Source organism: Lissotriton helveticus, chromosome 3_1, assembly GCF_964261635.1.
Source record: "Lissotriton helveticus chromosome 3_1, aLisHel1.1, whole genome shotgun sequence".
Lineage (NCBI taxonomy): Eukaryota > Metazoa > Chordata > Amphibia > Caudata > Salamandridae > Lissotriton > Lissotriton helveticus.
The window spans coordinates 946,964,689-946,990,873 of record NC_136061.1 but is presented as its reverse complement, the minus strand read 5'-3'; the positions used below and the strand labels follow the sequence as shown (position 1 = coordinate 946,990,873).

The following is a 26,185-nucleotide window of genomic DNA, read 5'->3' as shown; positions in this document are numbered from 1 at the left end:
CATTGATTGCCTTATTTCCGTGGGGCCCTCACCCTCGCTGGTTTTATCACTGTCTAGACCTGTTATGAATAACCCTATCACTTGGGTGGGGGTGCGCATTCTTCACATCGCTGGGGTTTGATGGCTCTATCACTAGACTGTAATGGTGCTGGGATAGCCCGGGCCTGCTGTCCTGTTGGATTCTTGCACCCAGAGCTAACAGTTTGTTGTTTGATGGGGATCATTTGGATCGCTCAACTGGTGGGTTTGTGTATCCAAATGCAGCGATAGCTGGCAATGGGGAGAGCACCTCCACACGTGCATATGGTGGGGGAGGTGGGGACGCTTTGATTATTGCCTGTGGTATGGGATTGCTGACCTGGGACTCGTCAAAGATGGACCTTCTCTCTAATGTTCCTCTCTCCTGTCCTGTATATTTGGTTTGTATGTGTGTCTTGATGTGTTAAATTATATTAGCATCGAATGTTCCCTTCTTTGGCCAGGATAACTTGTGCACCTTAGTATGTGCATGCCATTATTGGTAATCTATACTAATATAATAAAGAGAGAGCCCAAACCTTTGAGGCGGGTAATCTCAGGAACCACAGCACCAATCACAACACCCAATACAGCGTTGGAACGGGCAGTTGCAGCAGAAGGACATAGGCTATGCAGACGCCCACCATATACATTTAAAAGGTAAAAGAACCGTGCCAGCAAAGTAGTCCCTTGTGGGCGTGTCTGCGTTGTGCTGTGGGCGTGTGCTGGGGGCGTGAAAAACGCTGGGGGCGTGTGGTACGTTCCGCCCTTCATGCCATGTCTCATATCGTGTGCTGTGGGCGTGTGCTGGGGGTGTGGGCGTGTGCGGGGCGCGGGATTACGGGAAAAAAAGCGAGCATTGTGCCCAATATTTCATTGTTTTTTCTTCCCAGGTTCTATACATTCTAGCTCCTGGTGTCCACCCTGCTCCCTTTAAATACCCCTGCACCCCATAATCATAACCCACCCTTACTCCTTAAAATACCCCACCACCCTTAAACACTAACCTATCCCTAAACCCTAAAAATACCCCTGTACCCCAAAACCCAAACCTAGCCCTGAACCCTATAAATACCTCTGTATCTCAAAACCCAAACCTACCCCAGAACCCTAAAAATACCCCTGTACCCCAAAACCCAAACCTAGCCCTGAACCCTAAAAATACCCCTGTACCCCAAAACCCAAACCTATCCCTGAACCCTAAAATACCCCTGTACCCCAAAACCCAAACCTAGCCCTGAACCCTTAAAATAGCGGTAAGGGAGTCTGGGACGTAGAGGAAGGAAAATGCTTGAAAAAGCTTTTGTCCCTACCCCAATCGGCATTGGTGCAAGCCATAAGAACGGAGTTAGGGACAACTGCTTGGGGGGTCCAGGCACAATGTGCAGTAATCAGATTCTGGAATCGCCTTGGAAATGATCAAAAGGTTGCACAGTGGTGCCGAAATGAAATACAACAAAGCGACCTAAATTGGGCAAAAATGTAAAGGAAGAGATTGCTACTAGCCTGTGGAAATATAAAAGTGGACATATCCCGGGACCTACTGACAATAGAGTGTTCAAAACACGAACTAAGATCCAATGCCCTAGATGTTACTAGAAGCATGGACAGGGAATATCTTGGAAAGAAAATATCAGTGGACTTTATGAGGAACGCATGGGGAAAGGAAACCTGGTTCCCTTACCTGGATCTGTTGCCTAACCCGCGGTATAGAGAAGAAATCCTAAGACTACGCATTGGGATTAACCCATGGATATCATATAAAGAACTCAAAACCAAAATATTGGACCCAAATGGGCACTGTAAATGCAGGCTGGGTACAAAAGGGGATATAGTGCACTTTTTGTTGGACTGTTTAAATATTTTAGATCAACGTAAACTATGGCAGCGTCCAATATTTATAAAATATGAGATAAGCAATTGGAGTCAAGCACTCGAGCTAATTACCGAACTCCCAAACCTTGATATTGCAATTGCACTTGGGAAATTTATAAACGATGTACAGAGTTTTATAAAAAGCTAGGATCAGGTTTTAATGTTTTAGATAGAAATACGTCTAGAGAAAACCTGTTTTAAGAATTTTATTAGGACAAAAATCATTTGGAGTAATTGTCAATACATGCACCCTTCTCCTAATGTCATACGTTGTGAGAACACCATTTACACCCTTCTTTTAAGAAATTAGGTTTTAATGAGAGCTTGTATGAACTGTTGTCAATAGATAATATTTTTAATGCATATAGTATTGTATATTGTATATTGGTTTAAAGATTATGATCTAAATAAACTTATCTTTTGATCTTTGACCGTTGACCCTTAAAATACCCCTGTACCCCAAAACCCAAACCTACCCCTGAACCCTAAAAATACCCCTGTACCCCCAAACCCAAATCTAGCCCTGAACCATAAAATTAACCCTGTACCCCAAAACCCAAACCTACCCCTGAACCCTAAAATATCCCTGTACCCCAAAATCCAAACCTAGCCCTGAACCCTAAAAATACCCCTGGACCCCAAAACCCAAACCTAGCCCTGAACCCTTAAAATACCCTGTACCCCAAAACCCAAACCTACCCCTGAACCCTAAAAATACCCCTATACCCCAAATCCCAAACCTAGCCCTGGACCCTAAAAATACCCCTGTACCCCAAAACCCATACCTATCCCTAAACCCTAAAACTACCCCTGTAACCCATAACCCAAAACTATATCTGAACCCTTAAAATACCCAAACACCCAAAAACATATACCTCAGTACCCCAAAACATATACCCCTATACCCATACTTACCTTATCCAAACATTAAAAAAACATGCTTTTACCATTCATGCATTTACAACGAATTACGTTGTAAATGTATGCGTGGTAAAAGCATATAAAATGTAATGCCATGCGTTATAATGGCATTGCGGAGTCATGGTACTTTCGTAATGAAAATATGCAGAGTGCTGGTATGCGGAAAGAAAGTTGCGGAATAATGGGTGTTTACCCTCCCCCGGTAAGTACATTGGTGGCACGGCGGCCCTAATCTCCAGCAACATACTCATATTTTTTCACCACCGATTTGAAAAATGCACAGGTCTCTCTCATTGATGGCCAGCACCGACATACACTTTTAGGCACACCTCCCGCCACAAGTTCTAGAATTGCGAACTTTAGAGTTGGGGAGCTACGTTCGAATCTCGGCATCAGCTCAACATCCTGTGATTCCAGGCAAATCGCTTTGTCTCCCCGTGCCTACCACAAATGAATGTGTTCTTCTGTAATGTAAATTGTGCTCATGCCATGTTGTCGAGTTCGCGCTATATAATATTGCAAGGAAAAATAAAGTAGGGAAACTCGAGTTCACACACTACTGAACGCGCACTCTTAAGTGCATCAACAGTGCACTGTGAATCGGAGCGTTTCAAAGGCCTGTCACAGATAAGAAATGCTATCAAAACGAAATCCGACAAAACAATATACTACTGGCCGGCAGTAATTCATACCCAGACAACGTCAGGACGGGCTGCTAGTACTTCATACGTGTTTTAGCTTATGTGGGGAACCTGGTTTACATGTGTTTCAGTAGCGACTCCATAACAGGCTGGGTACTACTTTTAAGGGACACATGCACCCTAGTTTTTTCTGGCTTTAGGTAATTTTTAAGTTCTACTCTGGTTGTGGGGAAAATAATATACATGAGGATTGCTGGGTCTAACTACGTACTGTTCTTGGAATATAGTTACAGAGTCGAAGTCTGAGGACTGTCTCAAAGTACAATCATTTTGAACCTCTTTTTATACATTTCTCGAAGCATCATAAACAATTCATGGATCCTGTTTTGGGAGTGGAATGTGGGCCTACTCATGAAGCCATAACTTCCTCCCACCTGATAACAAATGCAGGTGGGTCTCAACCTTGCGTGGACAAAATGAGGGCCAGTGGGTAATGCGTGCATATGTCCACCTTGTGCAGCGCATGATCACTGTGTGTGTTGTGTGTGCTGTGTCTTGTTTGGCTGAGTGTTCCTAACTTTATGTGGCATCTAACTGTATGGTATTTTGTGAAAGTGCACCCCACTGGCCATGTTCATTTAGTTGGATCCCATCTTCCTGGACCTTTGTGGTGTCACTGCCTATCTGTTGGACTAATCTGGGATTTTTCCTGCTTGCACGTTTGTCATGCTGGTTATGTGCCACCCCACCTGTGATCTCTCTATCATCAGCCTCAGGCCTAGGGCGCAGGGCCTGGCTGACCACTTATTTCTTACTCAGTGTTGATAGAGAGGTCATATCTGGAAAACAGTGATATGATTTCATTTTTGTACATTCACGTATCATAGCATACATTGACATCAATATTAACATTCACCCTTCTAGTTGAATTTTCAACTACGTCTTTTATCCCATACTTAATGACAGTCACATTGTTAGGGGCCTGTCGTATTTCAATTTGAACTATTACTACTTCCCTAGTTACTTGCATTCTACCCAATTTGAGGAATGATTTTTTACAGCAGAAAATCCCCACTTGTAGGAAAACACACAAAATAAGTACAAACATGAGAATAGGCAGCAATGACATGCACAGTCCTATCACCTACCGGGGGAGCCAGGAAACAAGCCGATGTACCGGTCATGCTCAGAGGCACCTCTCTTCTTATGCATGTCGGTTTGTAAAAGATGCAGTGCTTAGATGGCAAGAGTCAGAGTACCATTGTTCATTTCGTTGCCTGGGATGAACGTGCAATAGGACACACTGATTGTTTAACACATATTTTATTAGTTTGAGCATGAAAAACATAGAATCATGGCATCATAACTGCATGGCATATGACCAGACGGCATATTATTATTGTACCATCAACAAAATAGTTTGAGAGATTTACTGATTAGCAGTTGACATTACTAAACAATCCAACAGACTATCCCCCTCCCAAACTAGCCGACTAGAAAATACCACCCCCACCCACCCTAGACTCCATGCTACTATAACTGATCAACCACATATCCACCGAGAGATCAAGCAGTTGAACTCTAAGGTGAAATCTGGTGTTCAAACATTTAAATACAAAAAGAGGGTCTCAATTGGGTCTATCATTAAATCATTCAATACAAAAGACTAACATTGTTCATGTTGGGCACATACAGAGGTTCAACCCAGCGAAGGTTCAGCAGCCACAAACTGTTCCACTAACATATCCCACTCCATAGCTATTGGGTTCTTCCTAAGGACTCTGTTCTCTTCCCTACGTAATGCCATACTTTCGGCCCTCCCCAGCGCACTACTTCAGTATGTGATGTCATTAACGACAGAGGCTGTGGGGACTTCCATCTCATAGTGATAGATTGTTTTGCTAGTATCAGTAATAAGTTGGCAAATCGGTGTTGTGATCCCAGCACTTTGCGCTTTTTACAAAGCCCCAACATACAAAACTCCACTGCATTGTACCCTACTCCTGGTGTTACTTCAGCAAGGAATTTTTGTACAGCCTCCCAAAATGGGGCAGTTTTTCACAAGACCAGAGCTTATGAAGCAGCCCCGCCGGTTGGGTATGACATCTGGGACATACATCTATAACATACGGGAACATTTTGCTCAATCTCTGTGGGGTCAGGTAAGCTCTTTGCATCAAAATAAATTGTATTAACTTAAACTTAGGGTTGCGTGACACTTTCTTCGGATACTCTAGTGTGTTCTCGCAGTTGTTGTCCGTTAATTCATGGCCTAGATCACCAGACCATTTATCACGGAGCTCCTGGAGTGGGACTGCTGCATGCATTCGAATGCTCTTATAGAGCCATCTAGTCCTGTGTCCCCACTCGCCATAAGATATGTCATGTGTACTAGTGCAAATGTTTGGGGCTCAGTACCATCAGGCGCCCAGGTACTTCTGATGTATCTACATATCCTAGCGTGTAATATGTAAAGCGAGTTGGGGACTCCTTGCTCCCTCACAAATGCGTTATGATCCAGGAGCATCTTGCCAGAGAACAACATGCCTACAGCTGTTACACCCTCCTCAAATCATTGAGACAGTTGCCTCGCCGATATTATACCATTCGGTGTGGAAAGCCCCATCAGGGGAATATTAGGGGCGTACGGAGTGAACTTTCTAGTGTATTGAAGGGCTTTCTTTCAATATGCCACGGCCACCTTTAATAAAGGGGGTGCAGAAAGGGGAGGCCTACCCTTGGGAGTAATAGCAATTCCAGTGCACCCTACTTCCATGCTTCCTGTGTCATACCTATTTCCTGCAAGTGGTGGCCGGCAGTCCAATAGGACAGCCAGTGCAGCTGACTGGCGTAGCAGTATGCCTGGAAGTTCGGGACTCCCAAACACCCCTGGGCAGTGTCAAGCTGCAGCTTAGCAAGTTCTAACCTTCACCAACCTTTACCCCAAATCAATTCAGTAAGTAATGTGTTAAGTGATTTAAATATGTGAGCCAGGACTATTACTGAAATATTAGTAAAAAAATATAGCAGCCTGGGCAGCATGACCATCTTGGATATGGTTACTCTCCCTGCCACAGAGATGGCAGCGAAATCCAGAAGGGAATTTGCGATTTAAGTGATTTTATTGCACTGTTTAGGTCAACCAAGTCCTGGAGCTACCTATAGATTTGGATACCCAGATATTTAAATGTAACCAGCGCTGTAGAAAATGACCAAGGACCGAACCCAACCGAGTCAGCAGAGATGGAGTCCTGAACGAAATAAGCAGTAGACTTAGATTCGTTAACAGCAAGGCCAGACAACCTTTGAAACTGGTTGAAAATCGTAGGGAGCGGGTCATGGGATCCGCGTAAATCAGCCAGGTACAGAACAATGTCATCAGCATAGGCTGAGATGACATGAGTGCCTGTCCCCAATCTGATAACTCTGTTCCTCGCAACCTTTTGCACCTTTATGGCAAATGGTTCCAGCGCCAGTACAAAAAGCAAGGTTGATAAAGGGCAGCCCTGCTGTGTGTCTATTGCTACTACATACGACTAAGATATATGCGCAACAGTCCTGATGTGAGCAGTCGGGTTCGTGTACAGGAGCTGTACCACTGAATGTAGCCCTGGGGGATGCTGAATAGGTAGAGAGCTTGGAGTATGTATGCCCAATGGAGTGGATCAAACACCTGCTTCAGGTCAAAGGAGATGCAACCAGCTGTTGCATTTCCAGGGGGTGTAGAGGAAATTATGTGGTGTGAGTGCCTGATGTTGAGGGAGGTACTCCTGCCAGGCACAAATCCGCACTGATCTATATATATATTAAGCGTGTCAGGTAAGGTTGTAACCTATGGGCCAACACTTTATTAAGGATTTTATAATCCGTATCCATTAAAGAGAGGAGGCGATAACCTGACATATCTTTTGGGTCTCGGCCTGGTTTCTGCAGGGATGTTAGCAGAGCTTGACTCATGGTCAGGGGTAGTGCTCCAGTTTCCAGAGCTGTGTGATATAACTGGTCAAGGTGAGGGGCTAGTTGGGCCGACAAGGTCTCATAAAATCCCACAGGTAGGCCATCTACACCTGGGGTTTTATTGCGGGGTAAGTCTTTTATTGCAGCCTGTATTTCAACCTTTGACATTGGGGCAATTAAGTTGTCTCTTTGCACCTTGGTGAGCTGTGGGAACTCCTGGTCTTCCAGGAAACTATCTAGATCCTCCATCGATAGTGCCAATGGGGCCCCATATAGTGATTCATAATATTTTTGAAGAGCCAAATTAATGTCAAATTGCGTGGTTGCTGTAAACCCTTCTGCCATGGTAATCTCGACTATGGGAATAGCGCCATGGTCATCATGAAGTAGTTTAGCCAATAATGTATAAGCCCTGTCCGCCTCAGCCTACTGATGTTGCATGTATGTGCGATAGTCTATTGTCTGTAATTGTTCAAGCAACTCTGCATGTCTTATATGCTCTTCCCGCAAAGTTTCTTTATGTGTGTTGTCTAATGCTGGAGCAGATTCTAGAGAGCCAAGCCTGTCCTCTAATTTTTGCAGTTCCCTGTCCACCCCGGCACGTGCCCCTACCTTAGTGCCGATAGCCACCCCATGGATAACCGTCTTAAACGCCTCTCACTCCACTTGTCTTGTACGGACAGTGTTGGCGTTCTCTGTGAAATATTGCGTTATTGCCGTAGAAAGAGTGTCACGGTACACAAAGTCATCTGGTGAGATTGATTGTAATCACCACGTTGGGACTGGTATGGGAATCCTGCGACACTCTATTATAATTTCTGGTGGGTTGTCGTCTGAGAGGGTCTTCTCAAGGTATGTTGCAGAGGAGACACTACCTAGCAGCGAAACAGAGCAAAACACCCTGTCTATATGTGTATGTAATAAATGTGTAAGAAAATAGTACGAATATTCTCTATTTAGTGGATTATGTACCTGCCATGCATCTCCGAGTGCCCAGCCCCTCGCCCAGCCCGACAATGCCTCAGCTTGTCTCCAGCCAACTGCGCCCGCTAGAGGTAGGTGAGAACGATCAAGATCCACTCTCAGAGTGGCATTAAAATATCCCCCGATAACCCAGAGAGGCCCCGCCCAACCTTAGAGAACCATGTTCAATGTTTCCAGAAATTTGTCCTGATCTGTGTTGGGGGAATATACACTGCCCAAAATAAGTGGCTCTCTGTCCAATGTACCATGGTGGAGTGCATATCTACCATGTGTATCTATTCTGTGCTCTAAGACTGTGAACAGGGTTCCGCTCCTTATCGAAATGGCAGCGCCTCTAGCAAAGGCTAAATAAGATGTACCAAACAGCTGTCTCTGACATTTTCTCCGGAGTTTGAGTGCCTCTGAGTGTGTCAGGTGTGTTTCCTGCAGGAACACAATTTGTGCTTTCCTTCTGTTGAGTTGCTCATAAATTCTGTGCCTCTTGTGGACAGACACCATCCCCCTAACATTCCAGGGTCATATCTTGCATTTCCCGGACATGACCATATTCTGAGGTCCGTCGTTGTACCCTGCCTGTCCCAGCACTAACTCTGTGGCAAGTGGCCCAAAGACAGACAATGATTCTAAGCAAACTAAAACCCACCGTCAATACTAGGTTCCCCTTTAGAACAACAAAGGACCAAACCATGGTTATTAAGAAAACCATTAGAACTTCCATAGCAAACAAAAAAGCAGTTGCACTGCAGGGAAGGTAACCAACATCGAATCTAAATTCAGGGGTGGTTCAGTTTGGGACGGTCCCTCATCCTGCTCGGCCCCAGCCCTATGTTACCTACATATACAAAGCCATGAGAACATACAGATTAGCAAGTGAAGAGAACCACCCAGGTATCACAACACCCCGTATACATAGAGATTCCAAAGTGAGAAAGTCTGGGCCTTAGCCCATATAGTTTTTCACCATTTGCAGGGTGATAGAGGGGAAGAGAGTCATGCTGTTCTCGGAGTCTGAGTGTATTGTATTATCTTTGAAGGAGTCCTGTGATTCCTCTGTCGAGTGCGTATCATGCACGTCAAGCGCCCCCACTGCCTGAAGTGCAGATCTCTTACCTTCCAGGATTTGTTCCAGAGATAGACCCACCTCTGCCTCAGTGCGGGGTACTATGTTTCGGTCCCGGTTACCGCCACCTGGCGCGCAGGGGACTTCGACTTGGCAGTGTGGCGTGAGTGCTGGGTGGAGATCGACGACAGTGTCACCTTAACCCATTTTTCTGCCTCCACCTGGTTGTCGAAGAAGTGAGATATCTGATTGTGGACCACTTTCAGCCTGGCTGGAAAAAGAAGCGCGTATTTAAGGTTGCGTTTCTGAAGCTGTAGCTTGACTTCTTGAAACAATGCTCTGCGCTTTTGCAGCGCTAGGGTAAAATCAGGATATAGAGACACTTGTTTGTTTTTCGTACAGAATTAAGCCTTTGTCACGGGCCGCCCAAAGTAATGTGTCCCAATCCTTTAAATTGGAGATTCGTGCTATGAGCAGCCTCGGCCAAGTGCCAAGGGGCGGCGGCTGGCAGGGATACGTGCACCCTCTGTTATGTTATATTATCTTACTGGATTTTATAAAGCGAGACAGCTGCCCCAGCAAAGAGGCGTCCTGGCTCTGACAGCAATGAGTTGAACAAGATCAGAGAGGGCCCCAGGGAGGCCTACGGATTGGGAAAGAGAAAGGTTTTTATGGATTTTCTGAATTCTTGGTAACTATTAAGCCCACAAATGTGGGCAGGAAGCGAGTTCCAAAGGATGGCCACTCTGTTCCAAAAAGAACAACCTCCGGTGCAAACCCTCCTACCCCGGGGAACCACCACCAGGTGTTGTCCCATGGAACGGAGCTGGCGGGAGGGAACATAGAGTAGAAGCAGGTCAGTCAGAATATTAGGAGAGGCACATTTCAGGACTTTAAAGGCTTTGCAGAGAGCCTTGAACTCAATCCGTCTAGCCACAGACAGCCAGTGGAGACGGCGAATAGTGGTTGTCAATGAGCAGGCTCTGCGCAGACCGAAAAGAGAACTTGCAGCTGCATTCTGAACTCTCTGTAGACTATGTATTTCTGTCTTGTTCGCTCCCAGATACAGTGAGCTGGCATAATCAATTCTAGACATAATCAAGGCCTGAATGATAATCTGCCTAGTAGGGGCATCAGAGAAGCCCAGGATGGGTTTGAGACTTCGCAGCAGCTCAAAGCAGGTTCCCGCTACCTTTTTAGTTTGAGTCTGGAAGTTGTGGGATGTATCCATCCAAACCTCTAAGTTCTTCACTGCCTGCTTGGGGGAGGGGGCAATGCCTAAGCCCTTGGGCGACCAGAGCTCATTCCATAGACAATGGTCCTTTCCCACCAACAACACCTCCGACTTGTTAGCATTAAGTTGGAGACAGTTTGTGGTCATCCACTCGGCGACTGCCGCAAGATCACTTTGAACTTTAAGAGCGTCCTGCTTAGAGTCGCTCAAGAGAGCCACCACCAGCTGTGTATCATCGGCGTAGGAGACTATGGTCAGCCCTCTGCTCTTGTCTACTACAGCCAGAGGTTGTACGTATAGATTGAAAAGCAGAGGGCTCAGGGAAGAGCCCTGTGGCACCCCTTGCTTGATGGGAAAGATGCCAGAGGTGAAGGGGGGAACTATCACCTGAAACATCCTAACAGCAAGAAATGAGGCTAGCCATTTCAGGGCTGAGCCTACGATTTCCGCCTCCTCCAGACGATGCAACAGAATGGTGTGGGACACTGTATCAAATGCAGCAATGAGATCCAGAATGATCAGTGCTGACGTCCGCCCTGCATCCAAAGCTGTCCTAAGATGTTCTGTCACAGCCAGGAGGGCTGACCATTTTGGGAAGGGTCAAGCCTGTTGTTGGAATTCAGGAGGTCCGTGAGGAGGGAGTTAATATAAACCTCCGCGATCTTTGCAGCCCAAGGTAGCAGGAAAATCGGGCAAAAGTTTTCTGGCTTTTTTGGGTCTAAGGAGTTTTTTTTTTAAGCAGCGGTATCACCCTGGCCTATTTCCAAGTTGGTATATATAAGGGGGGTTCTACCCAGATAACGTCACTGGGACCTGGGTTCACTATGTACTGAAAGGAAGGGGTCCCAGTGTAGACAGGGAACAATTAAATACAATTCATATGAATTATTCAGAAACAATCCTTTAGATCCACAAAGGTTTATTCACAGCGGGATCCAGTGTATTGAATATACATTTGCATAAAATAATCAACTGTATTGAATGTCATACAGTGCCCCAAGGAGGGAAGGGGGAAGTGATAGTGAGTAGGTAGGGGAAAGTGATGGGATTAAGTGACAGTAAAATCAATACTTAAACGACCTATTTTATGCTATAATTAGTGTAGCAACAACTGCCATAAAAAATGGCGACATTATTTGAAAAAGAGGCATCCAACACAAGGTACAATGAATATACAGAATATTGGCGTGAGGTTGCCGTGATTGAGAAAATGGTCGACGTTTCGACCCCCTGAGGTTGCAGGATAGTTTAACCTTGCTGTGGGGTCTTCATCAGGACGAGTGGGTGGGGCAGAGGACCTAATGGAAGTATAATAACATAAATTAGAGGGTTGTAAATACTGCCTCTGATTATCACATAGGTAGAGATGGCAAGAGTCCAGGGTGAGGTTTAATTGGATACTTAATTTTAAAGAAAATCAAATCTATTATGTCTCGGGAAATCCGATACACAGAACAGGGTACGTACCAATGCATTACCAAAATAGGGCGCCTGAGTGGGAAAACCAGAGCGGCGCAAGGCAGCCTGCCACTCACAGTAGGCATTCATTAAAGAGAGGTAAGAGAATAAGTGCTAATATTTAGCGCGAGTCCAAAAACTTAAAGATGATTGAGTAACAAAAGTTAATGGACATACCACAGGGTCAAAAGTCCGCCATATGGTCTCTGTTAGGGGTTTAGAATACAGATTTGCTGCTTCTGAAAAAATGAGCGGCAAAAAGTCACACATCAGTATAATTGGGGTTAAAACTTTACAGCAAGATGGATGAATGACAAAATAAAATGACATACCACAGGGTCAAAAGTCCGCCGTGTGGTCTTTCTTTAAGAATAGGGATGCAGTGATGCTGCTTCTGAAAAGATGAGCGCGCATAAGTCACACATCAATATTAATGGGATTTAGATAATCGGACAAGTTGCAAGAATGTCCGATTGGAGACAGTGAGCTTACCGTGTATGGCGTCCTGTAGGAATCAGGATGCGGTAACCTCCGACATCGTGGGGATTAAATCGATAGTAAGTCTGTTGGGGCAATAACAGAAGGACTATGAGGAAACAGACTACTATGAGACGATTTAAGGCGGCAGACGGACACACGGGGAACCCATACTCACTCGGTAGGGATGAATCATGGTGCTCCGTACGAGGGCTGGACGAGCAATGCCGCGTTTCCTGGTTAGGGAGGGAGTCATGGTAACCGGTCACGTGGTGACCGTGGAAATCATAGACTTGGAAGAAAGACTATTAGTTGTATACTGCCATCATTGCTGGCACGAATGATTAGAGCCTCATTTAGTAATTATGTGACAATAAGGAATATTGGGTAATCTAAATAGATATCAATAAGGGGTTGACAAAAATGATAATAATTAAAAAAGGGAAGAAGATACATTCATTACAAATTAGTGGAATTAAGGCGTACCACTCAGACATGAGGGTAAAGGCCAAAACACTGGACAATCAACAATTGTGATCACAAACAATTTGATTAGCGGTACCATTAGGTGACAGTAGAGTCCCATGACCCAACCAAGAGGTAAAGTCACGTATTAGAAACAATCAATGGGAAATATAACCCTACACGAATAGAATGTTCATAGATTCAGTAATAGTTTATGAAACAGATTTGGGCAAGGAAGTACCATCATGATAGTGTGGCCAATTGAGAGAATGAGCTGTCTAGTTCATTAAGACCACATTCTATAGAATTGAAGAAGTACATCCATTTTAGTTCTCGGGTATTAAGAATGTCAGAGATGTTGCCGCCACGTGGTCCCATCGTAACTTTCTCGATGACCAACCATTGTAAGCTTTCAGGGGGATGGGAGTTCAGCTTGAAATGTTCCACTAAGGGTGCACTTTGAACATCACAGCGGATTCGGCTCATGTGTTGTAGAATCCGAGCTTTTATTTTTTGCTGAGTTTGGCCAATGTAGATTTTGTGGCACGGACACACAATGGCATAAATAATGTTGTTGGAATTACAGTTGCTGAATGATTTAAGTTTGACGGTAAGATGAAGATGTACAAACTCCTTGGTTTGAATGGTGGAGTCGCAGGCCTTGCAGTGGCCGCATTTGAAATGGCCAATGACCGGAGGTAGGTTCCACATGGTATTGATCGTGGATTGATTGTCAGGGGATAAGAAGGAGCAGACCACATAGTCCTTTATGCTTTTGGCTTTCTTAAATGCATGAAGTGGACATTCAATACAGTTGATTATTTTATGCAAATGTATATTCAATACACTGGATCCCGCTGTGAATAAACCTTTGTGGATCTAAAGGATTGTTTCTGAATAATTCATATGGATTGTATTTAATTGTTCCCTGTCTACACTGGGACCCCTTCCTTTCTATTTCCAAGTTGGGGCACGGCCGCTGATTTGAGAGACCCATTGATCACCTGTTCTAAGGGAAGTGAGATATTGGATAGAATTTTCCGAAATTGGTCAGGGTTCAGTGGATCGGCTGGGGAGCCTGACCTGATTTTGGAGCATAGTGCAAGTAATTGATCCGGAGGGATAGGGGAAAAAGCCTCTAGTGTGACACTGGTATGGTTGCAAGATACCTCAGGAGGGCTGGATTGGTCTGTAGGGAAGCATTTATAAATGCCTTCTACTTTCCTGACGAAGAAGGAGGCGAGCCCTTCACACTGCTGATTAGAAGTGATCAGTGGACCTGCGGCGTCTTTCTGAGTTTTAAGGCATGAGAATATCAAAAAGATACACTTCGCCGGGTTGGTACTCTTGCTGATTTGCTCCGCATAGATTGCTGCACGCTCAACTTGGCTACCCGGTAATGATCCGTGGAGGTCGTGTCAAAATCCCTTCTCCCGATTCTCTCCAAACTTTTACAGATTATGCGCAGTTCAGCTAATTTAGTGTGTACCATGGGTTGGATTTTGATTTACGATTCATAAACGACTTAGCTGGAATCAGGCTTTCCAACGGCTGGCTAATCCAATCGGTAAAGACCGAATTCGCTTCATTAGGGTCAGCCAGTAGAACCGAGGTAGTGGCGGAGAAGTGGGCTAGGAATTGGCCCAAATTTAGTTTATGCCAAGGGCGTTTGAGGGAAAGCGTTTTATCTAAATTACGCGCTGGCACGATGCCCTGGATGGACATGGGGACCAGGTTGTGATCAGACTATCCCATCGGGACATGGGGTTGGACAGTAAGGGAAGTTATATTTGTGAAAACTGGGTTCAACAGGTGGCCAGCCGAAAGCGTTGGTCCTGAGACCCGTTAATTGAGCTGACAAGCTGCAAGATCGGCCACAAAATTAGGCACGTCAGAGTGATTATCCAAATGCAGATTAAAATCTCCTGTGACTGTGAAATTTGAGGCATTAACCACCACGGCACTGACTGTCTCGATAAGAGCTTTCCTGAAGACTTTGAAAGGACCCGGAGGTCGATAAATTAGTAAATCTGTCATAGTGTAATTAGGATTAAGGGTGATTTTAAAACAAGCACATTCGCAACCAGCGATGGGTTGCTTTATGAAGGTGCCAAGGATGCCGGTTTTAAAAATAACCGCAACACCCCCACCTCTTGTTTCCCTCATGAGGGTGTGTATTTTATAGCCCTCCGGGAGTGTGAGTCCTGCCTCCAAGAGCCAGGTCTAAGTAAGAAACAGGACATTGAGGGACCCTGCTTTCAGAAGATCATGGACGTCGGCAAAGTGTTTAGCTAGGGAGTGGCAGTTTAGGTAGAAAATGGTCAAGTTATTACTAGGGGGAGTGGTGGCTGCGAGGAGCTGCCGGGATGACAGACATGAAGCCACAGGATTTTCAGCCGAAAGGACCCACTAAACCACCCAGGCCAGATTGTTTACACCTGCCAACCCGCATCCAGATTGCTAGCAACTCTTTCTCGGCGTAAGTGTACCCCATTTTATCAAAATTGGCATCATTTCTGGTGTCTGGCAATGAACTGGCGCAGACGGGCTTGCCTTTGGCACGCTGGCGGCGTGCCCACTGCATGGCCGGGCACCCATGCAGTTTATGTAATGCCCCCGGTAGCATAAATGAAGGGGAAAAGGGCGGAGCCATGTCCCTCCACTCAAACAGCACACGCTGCGGTGGAACGGGGACCGGCGGGAAAGGAAGTGCAAATGCGCAAGTAAGCTTCATTTTTTTTTTAAGTGAAACTGTAAAACACAGCTAAAAACACATAGCAGCACAGAAGTAAATATGCTGTAAAGGTCCAACAGGCCATCTGGGGCAACCACGTCCTGCAGTCACTGTTCTATGAATTGGGTAGGGTTAGACCCCTTGCTTCGCTCCGGCAGCCCCATGATGCGAATATTGTTGCGGCGTGCCCTCCCTTCTGTTAACTGTCGCTGTAAACGTTCTATGTGATCCAAGTGTGTTTTGTGCTGAGGGAGTATTTCATCCAGGTGCAGTTTATTAGTACAAATCGTGTTCGCCAGCTTACTATGGTCGGTTTTTAGTAGTGTAAGGTTTGTGACCAGCCTGCTGACTTGCCTTTGCAACTCAGTATGACCTAGTTGAACTCCAGAAAGGTATTGCTGGGATAACGTCAGTGCTAACTACAGTCATGAGTATGCACCAATCCATAGATATACAGCCAGTCGCATGGAGGGTGGCCATGTAAACCAAGGTTCCAGGAGCTGCAGCAGAGTGGAACGGGGGGAGGAAAAGGGACCAGCAGGGTCCAAGCAGACACAGTACTCACTGTACACCACTTTGTTGTTTCCGCAGTAGGACAGGCAGGTAATACCACCGTAGTGCATCCGACGGCGATCTCAAGAGGACGATGCGCTTACCAACACAATGCCGAGTCAGGGCATGAGTCGAGCAGCTCGTGGTCAGCTATGCAGTCTTCGTGCAGGCCCGAACACCCCCTTTAGTCATGAGATTGACCCTGTTCTGACCACTGGATATTCAGCAGCAGTGGGTGGGCAACAGGAGTTCCTTCGAGCCTTGGGGGGGAGGCCAATAAGGTGTAGGGCAAGCCAGGAGACACTCCTAGAGGGGTGGCAGGCAGTGCATTAGTGGGCATAGGAGTGGGCCACCACCACTGCAGCAAGTAGCTGCCAAGCTTTAGCGGAGTCGTGCCAGTGACGTGGATCAGCACACCACACCTCTCAATATTGCCCCAAGTACATACTCAGTTCCCCGCACCACGTGGACTCTGCCACACTTGTGATGATGCGTTGGACACTCCCGGGGCCTAGATGTGCAATCACGCCACCGGGGCTCGTTCTGCGGTGACTCCTGTCTGCAGCACCCCCAACAGCAGAATGTGCTCACCTCTGTGTCCAGTAGGGGCAGACTTTACTCATAGGGTGTCCGATCAGCGCTCAGCACCCACTAAGTGTGGGCTGGACCAGCCAGCTTCTTCTTCCTGCATTGGCATGAGCAGGCTAATGGTGGCTGCACTCCTCCCACGTCGGTCAGGGACCCCAGGTGCCCCAGCGCAGGGCTGACACCAACGTGTCCGTCTACCAGCTGGACGCTCTTGCGGGTGCAGCACAGAGGATCAGGTACACCCCACTGGACGCAGATACCCCATCTCGTTCCAACGCAGCTCGGGAAAAGCGGGCAATACACCTCCTCTCTGCCGCACCGCCGGATATGGTGTCTCAACTCCTCCAGCCAAGATTCAAGCTCCACGTGGGGTTGTGCCCCTCCCGACACCAGGCACTGGACACTGGTGTCTCACAGATCAATCCCTGGCTGGCACTCTGCTCCGTAGGGCGCAGATGGTCACCGAGAAAGACAGCTCTGCCAAGGCCTCTTTGCCAAAAGTCAGCCGCCTGAATAAATCTCAAGCTTATCGACCCCCAAAACCAGCGCAGTGGGCCTCTGGAGCAGTGTCAGGCAATTGTGGGTGGTTAGCGTCACAGCAACAGCAAGGAATGTAGCAGGATGCAGGGCTCGGGCCCGAGCTCGTCTAAGACGGGCCCGCCATGTTCAGCGGTTAGCCACGCCAACCCAACAGGACACACTGATCTTGGCACACACCCCTCCCTCCATTGCATTCATCAAGTCCAGCGCATACTGATGCTGCATCACCATGAGGAGGATAGCTCTTACTTCTTCCTTTATAGCATTTAGGCCAAGCCCAGTACTGTTCCCCATTTTCATCATTTCCCATCTGGTTATTTGCAACCAGTGAGTGTTTGCCTTCGTCTGCACTATGAAGAAGAGTTTGGACCCTCCCACATTGACTTTTGTGTCAGAAAACTGTGTGAATTCTTCCGGAATGTCCTTGAACTGAGCCCAGACAAAATAACCAGCTGTTCTTTTTTCTTAAGTCTGATGCAATAGAGTTGATTTCTTCTGTAGTGAATATTGGTACATCTCTGACAGATCTTCTCCAGGAATGACCAAGATAGGGATGTGTGTGGTGACCAGGGAGCACAGGCTTCACCATCGGGGACAAGCTGGGTGTAGGCAAATTTACTGCATTGTCAGTAGGTTTCACAAAGCGTGGAGGTGCCCCATTGCATGTCTGTAATGTGCCACAGTTCTCATTAGTGCTGAGTGGAACTGTTCCTTTACCTCTGACACACAAGCAATACAGTGTAAGTTTCCATAGAGTTAAGGATTGCCCCTTCCCTTCCAACCACGTGTACCTATCTATCTCAGTGTCAATATTTCCTGACAGGGGTTATCTATGCCGGTATTTAACCCTCCCCTTGGAGGCACAGTTCCCTTCATATTGTTGAGGTGGATAGCCCTACACTGGAACTCCATGTCTAGCATCCATTTATTATTAAGGAAGACTTTACCAGACACGCTACGGGCCACCCTTGGACCACAGATGGAGATGGGAGAAAACTTGTTTGTGCACTGGTGTGGTAGCTTTGCTACCTTCAAGAATCTTTTTTGTGGAATGACTTGGGGCCAAACCCCCAATGGTGCCCCACCTGCATATCCTATCTAGCTTTTTTTTAATCTTGCCAGGATCGGTGAAGAGGTATAGTGCGGTGGGATTGGCTCTTCACGGGTTACGTTCACTACTACTCTACGGGGTTCTACTCTGTTGGATTGTATCTTGGCCCTAATCCACAATAGGTATAGGTGGAAAAGACATTTCGCTTTTTCAGGGCTATCTCTTGGGACAAGTAAAGCTTGTCTGCGCCTAATGCATGTGGTATCAGTGAAGAGATGAAGCATGACCTGGCTGACATTTGGGCATCCACAGCGGTCATATGTTGATACCATGTGTTGTGTAAGATCGTACTGTGAAGTGCGTGTGGAATACTAGAGTTGTTTTCAGTGTAAATATAGGTGACATGGGAGAGGTCCCTATGCAAGCGCTGTGCAAATATTGGGGTTGACTTCATTTGACTAGGCAGATCTTTGGCAACATATCGATGAGGCCACACCCACAGTAAACAGGGGGTATACAATTGTGAAACAATACATAACTTGTTGAACATTGCAGATCTTGGGAATGGATCCAAAAAAGATGTATGTGGTCCTCCAGTGATTGGGGATACTTTAGAGAAGTTTGAAAGAGTTGATGTAAAAGTGGGATAAAAGTTTGAAGTCTATGACTTGCGCACTTGAGTCTTTGTTAAGATTATGTGGGTGGTTGCTGGAGAGATGGTGGGCCACAGGAAGTGTAGTGTACTTTTGTGGCTCGATTGCAGAGCTGTTGGATAAGGGCTGTTGTTTGTCGGTTAAGTTTTAGAAAACATTTGCATCCTTACGTATCATCATCAATCATCTTACGGTATTCCTGTGCATTTGTTTTTTATTGGTGTGCTTTTACATTCAAATGTCTTATTTTTGGTGGAGCACCTAAAAACCAAAGACAAGATGCAAAACAGGAACAGTTGGTTTAATCAAACACTACAGCCTGGAGCACAGGTACAGAGGACTGTCTCAAAGTACAATCGTTATGAACATCTTTGTATACATTTCTAAAGCATCATAAAACAATGCATGGATTCTGTTTTGAGAGTGAAATGTGGGCCTAGTCATGAAGCCATAGATTTCTCCCACCTGATATCAAATGCAGGTGGTTCTCAACCTTGCATGTACACAATGAGGGCGGGTGGGAGCATGTCCAGATGTCCGGCATGGGGAGCATGTGTTCACTGTGTGTGTTGTGTGTGTTGTGTGTGCTGTATCCTGATTGGCTGGGGTTCTTAACTTCATGTGGCATCTAACTTTATGTTGTTTTGGGAATGTGCACCCCTCCGGCCATATGTATTTTATTGGGGCCAATCTCTGAGGACCATTGTGGTGTTGCTGCCTATCTGTGGGACTAATCTGGGTTTTTCCTATTGGTCCGTTTGTCCTGTTAGTTACGTGCCACCCCTCTTGTGATCTGTCAATCAGTAACCTCAGGCCTAGAGCATAGGGCCGGCCCGACCAAGCATTTCTTACTCGGGGTTGATGGAGAGGTTATATGGAGATTTCAACAAAAGTGATTTGATTTCATTTTTGTACGTACAAGTATCATTGTGTACATCAACATCAGTATAAACATTACTATGAGTTCAATGGTATTTATAGATGCATCAATACAAACATTTCACAAACACAAATAGCAATGCACAACCTGAAAGAAAGTGCAATTGTTAAAACATAAACAATTTGGCAGAAAATTAGCAGACTTTACTGTGATATGAAATACCTATAAAATAGCATCACCTTCATGTAGCACATTGAGACATTGATAAAAACACAATACTCAAGACAAAATACAGTTGCATAAATTTCCAGCACCAAAGCATCAATTTACCACAATATTAAATATTAGCAGCCGGTCCCGACGTTTTCCGGGGCAGAAAGGGGCTGTGGGCAGCACCGCAGCAGGAGACGCGCAGCAGAGCGGCCAGCAGCGGGAGCAGCATAGCGTAGTCACAGCAGAGCGTACTCACAGCACAGCGTACTCACCAGCATCATGTGCGCAGGGTGTTGTTTCCTTGCTCCCGTTTTCTTGCTCCTGGCCGCTTCTGCCCACGCTCCTGTCCCACGCTCCTGTCCGCTTTTACTCCACGCTCCCCTGGGCATGTTGATGTCGACGGTCCTCCTGGGCGCTCCGAACCTTGCAGGGTGTTGCTTCAGCGCTCCTGTCCGCTCCTCGCAGGGTGTCACTTCCGCGCTCCGGTCCTCGCAGGGTGTTGCTTCCGGCTTCCACGCTCCTGGACGCCGACCCGTGATGTCAGCACGCACGTCGTTAGCTGGCGCTACTTCGAAGGGACTACTTTTCCTTAAAAATTACTTTTCCCTTCTAACATATATATATTTTTTCTTATATAGCCTATGTCCATCTGCTTGCCTTGACGTTTTCAAAGATGTATTGGGTGTTTGGATTGGTGGTGTACTTTTTGAGTTTACCTGCCTCAAAGGACACAGTTCTCTCTTTATAATAGTAGTATAGATACCTAACATCAATTTCACAATATAAAAGAGAAAACTGACAGAAAAAAACGTATGATTTTGCCAAAAATACCTTAGCCCGCTCCTAACACATGCTATCCTGAGACCAGGATTTTCCTGCATAGTACACAGGCAGTGGCGGCTCCTCGAGGGAGTGCTGTGGGTGGTGGTGGGGAAGGGGCAGGGGCAGAGGCAGGGTGGGGGTAGTAAACTCCAGAATTGGGCCAAACAGAGTTGAGTAAATAAATAAATAAATAAAACAAATTATATTGCATGGGCTGCAACGGCAAATCGCCGATTCAGTGCACAATGGACACAGGACTGAAAGAGCCCGACAGTATGTCAATATTGAAGGAAATTACAATTTTTTGTGTACAAAACGAATAACTCGAAGAATCACAGAACCTTCTTGGCCAAACACAAGCAACACCTGCTATGATGGTGACTGAGGCTGCATGGCATATTGGGTGATGTGCTCATCTTAGTGGGCCTTCTGTAACAAATTGGAGAAAAAATCTAGTGGATCACGCTATACTTTGGCCAGTTTTACTCAATCTCAGGGCCACGGAGCCCATTATTTACTTTTTAACTAGGCTGTACGAGAAATTTGCGACCAGAGTGCAGTACGGCCAAAGGGGCCAATGTATCCCTAATTTTAACCTAAAACGTGGTATTCGCCAAGGCTGCTTCCTAGCACCATTGCTTTTTACCTTATTTTTTAATGAAGTTGACGCAGTTCTTAAGTAGATACAGACGGACGCCCCCCCCAGCTGAGGGCCAGGATGTACCGATTATGCTTTACGTGGACAACGCTGTGCTTTTATCTAGAACTTGAGGTGCCGGGTTTTTAGGAACCCGGTGGTGCCAGGGAATAACACCCGAAGACCTCTGAGTTCCCCCTTGTTTCGGACCACAGAAACACGGAGTCTTCTAGTCGCAGTCAGAGATCAAGTTTTATTGATAGCTACCAAGTAACAGGTGTCCTAGAAGCACGACAAGCACGGGTCATGTGTTCTCAGGAGACTGTTCGTTTTTACAGAGCCAGCCTTCTCCTTATATACAGAAATAATAGCTGCAAGCAAGAATTCTTGAGTTTATGATACGGCTGTAAACATATTTCTATAATAATACAAAGAGCGAAGTCATGTAAGCAAGCCCACATTATAGATGTCCAGTTCGTGATAGATTACCCAGCCAGACCCGGAACTCCCATCAGATATCGATGAAACATCAATAAAGGAAGGTACCACCCAGTCATAAAACTGGCCATAAACAAGGAGTATGGACAGGTGCATGTTTGTAGAAAGCATGGTCTGTATGTAGTGAATGGTTTGAGGAATGTTATGTATTGATGCTATCGTATTTGGCCACTGGGCGAGGGGCTGCCCAAACAGGTTTGGCTAAAGGCAATGGAGTCAGTTGGGACAGGTCAGGGGGAAGTCGGGGAAGGTGGACGTGGTGGACGTGTCCTTTTAGATCAAGCTCGACCTTTAATTGACTTATCATGAGGGCAAGACGTAAGATGGATGTCGTTCACAAAATGGAGTCTAAGGGGTCGGGACGGAAACTACGATTTAGGGTCGTTGGCGACCCTCGATTATGACGCAAATGTATAGGAATGATGTCCTAATCATTATCGGTTCGTGGACACCAAATTCGTCATGGTACGTTGATATTTTGTGACACGGGTATTGGACCTCGATATCGGGATAACAACAGGGTCCAGATTTTCAGAACCACAAACTCCGGTAGGCCTACAGGGGTTAATTGATGGGTTCGCAAATTTTATTAATAAGAAGTTGTTGATTAACAAGGTCAAAACATACACAATGGTCTGTGGCTCAAAACTCAGGAATATTAAATCTTTTTTATAGATGGGAAGGAAGTGCACAATATAGATAAGTTCTGTTATTTGGGGCTATCTTTCGCTGGTGACGGTAAATGGATGCGTGAAATGTCTAATGTCCGGGCTAAAATGACAGAACATGTGTATGGGGTCTTTAGGTTCGCATCTAAACTGGGGGATCGCCGCATCAGAGACATGACTGACATCTATAAAGCTAGATGCGCCTCTAATGTACTATATGGCGCAGGGGTTTGGGGTCACCATTCCAGCCAAGAATTGCAAATAGAGGAAAACTCCTTTTTAAAAAAGCTTCTATGTCTGCCTGCTTCAGCATCCTCTGAACTGATTCATTGCGAAGTGGGGCTCAATTATTAGGCAAACTTGATAGCACTTAGACCCCTACTACTCTGGAGATCAATATGGTCAAAGGAGGAGACTGTATTTACTAAATCAATTATTAAGGACTGCCAGCGACTTGACAATTATCTTAAGATCTCCTGGCCTAAATATATAGCTAATGTATTTAGAGATGTGTTCAATATGATGGTCCTGGAAAATCCAAATTATGTAATGGGGTTGACTAAACTGGAGATAAAAAATACTTTCTTGTACCATAAGAAGGAGTGCAGGTTGAGAACTGTAGGGAAGCAAACTCACATATCGGTTCTACCACTTGCATCTAGATATTGATGGCTTTCAACGCTACCTAACATTATTCACGAGACCCTCACATTGTTTTGTTTTAACAAGATTGAGATTCGGCCTTGTTCACCACTAAGTAGCATTCCCCATAATGAAACAGCGATCAGCCTTCCCGTGTCTATGTGATGGGCATACTAAGCAGAGCACCTTGCACTTTCTACTTCTATGTGACTTGTACTTGAATTTCAGAATCACCTATTTAAAACCATTGTTTAAGAAATATAACGTTAAAACTACCAATGCTGCTATGAGTTTATTGTCTACATTAAGAGAGCCTGAAATTTGTTTTTATGTTGCGCCATACATTTTAAGATCAATTTGTGCCAGAAAAAGTATGATGTTTTAATGTAATTATGAATTGTGAATTAATTTTTGCTGCTTTTAAAGTAATTAGTCTTTTGTTTCTATGTATGTACATTTGATTTTATGGTTGCTACTCTTTAACCGAATAAAGCTTATTGATTGATTGATTGATTGATTGATTGATTGATTGATTGAGAGAAATTTTTTAATTTCAAATAATCTTTATTCAATCATTTTCCAGGTGATCATGAACGACATTGGAGACATCCTTCTTGGTGATGAGCTGGGTATTCCAGCAGGTGGCCATTTTTGTGACGTCTTGGTGATCCCTGGATCCTGGTGACTCATTCATGCATATTGGGTCACTCTTTGAGAATGCTGGGTGTCCCTGCGTAATGGATTATTCTCGACTTATTCGTGCCTGGTGACATGCTGCTGGATGTCTATATATAATGGTGGCCCATGAATGACATACTGGTGACATCGTGGCTATCCCATAATAGCAAGTCCATTCTTAGCACATTGCGTCTATGCTGCACTGACTGTCCTTGACACAATTACGGTGAAAATCACTCTTTTGATGGAAATCCCTAGTATTTGATTATGATGACACATGAGACGGAAACAAAACATCTGTCAATGTGCAACAGTAGTGCCTGTGACTGCTCAGAGAAAAATACAACTTGCAGTGTTAACAAATGAACCTTTGTGCTTTGGTTGCAAAAATATCATTTTTTTTGTAAGAAAACGACTAGATTCACTATATGAGATTGACATTTAGTTATGCCAATGGAAATTGTTTATTTCATAGTGAAAAGGCCTTTATTGTATGAAACGCTCAAGTTGATGTTTTGGATAAAATGAATGTGCTTATGAAATATTTTCAAAGCTAGTATTTGAAGAATAAGTCATTCTTAGCTATCGAGGGTTTGTGCTGATTTTATATAACCAGTCCCATAGGCCACTTCCTGCTGTGGATGTTTCATTACTTGTGTTGGGAGATTTCATCATTTATATTGATAAGGTTTGTAGGATATTACAGAGAATCCACTGTTAAGACGAATTGTGGAAAAAGACTCTGAAAGTTGCTATATAGAATTTGAAATTGTTTTATAACTGTATTTTACCAGATTTATTTACTGCCTGTAGCACATATATAACTCTTTAGCTACTTTTTTAGAACTGCTGAAAACGATACAAATTTGCCACCATTTTTCAAAGATTTCTTGGGAAAGGGGAGTCTCAACACCCTTGCTGAGTGCGAGTCTTACCTGGAGCACCACAAAAGTCCTGGATTAGTTCATTCATCACCTTTGGATTATTTTAGGGGGGGAAAGTCCCTGAACCTTCCTAGACGAAGGCATCCTCACCCACTTCACTCACTTGGTCTATCCTGTTTAAAATATGTACTTATGATCCACCACTTTCAAAGTTAACCGGTTGCCACTGGTTTGAACTAGGGCACTGGTTGGTTCTTGCAGTCTGCTTTGCCCCAGACGGTAGACAAGAGGTGTATTCAAAACCTGTAAAGGAAACCCTCTACAGAACTTTCCTTTTTGATTCGAAAGTAACAGTGCGTCTATCCTCTTTTTATTAACATCTTGAACTGCTAGCTACCTCAACCTCCTCCGTTTCTTTGCACTTTGAGGAGGAAAACTGTGTGCTTCAATTCCAAAAACTGATGGTGTGAAGTACTGGATTGCGGGGAAGCGACAAGAGCCCTCACCAAAGCATACATAGATTATGGGAAAGGTATAAGAGCTCTTTGAGTTCTTCTGGTATCCTGCTTGTCAAGTTACTCAATGATGTCATAGAATGTCAGTGTCGTGAGGGTTCCCTTGGGGCAGTTGTGCCAGACAGACCAGGGCTGAGCATCGAAATACATCTGCTTCTGGTGGGGTCATTTATGTACCCATTCAACATACAATAAACCCTCTCAAAATCTACTGACGGTGTCTGGTTATTTATACATGCCAACATGCATCACAACAGTCCTCTCCCTGCAGCAGACTGTGTGACTTCAAACTCTATTAAAGCTGAGTGAAGTGCTAAATTGTGGGGGGCTGGACAAGCATGTGTCTACACCCAGTATGCTTGCAGCATAGCGACTGAATTGAACCTCTAACAATTCAGGGTTCTAGGTACCTTCCACTAACTAATGCAGGGCGACACATTACCAATATGGTATTTCAAGTCATATAGGCAAGAGCAATCTAAGAAAAACATAGTATAGAAGGTTTGTAGAATCACCCAATTTGGTACAGTCGGAAGATGG

The 26,185-nt window shown here is 45.1% G+C and overlaps 1 protein-coding gene across 1 annotated transcript in view; it reads right to left on the bottom strand.

Annotated features, from left to right (window-relative positions):
* The window catches only part of LOC144824185 (putative methyltransferase DDB_G0268948), a 641,160-nt gene that overhangs the window by 490,961 nt on the left and 124,014 nt on the right, over window positions 1-26,185 (bottom strand). The window lies entirely within an intron of this gene.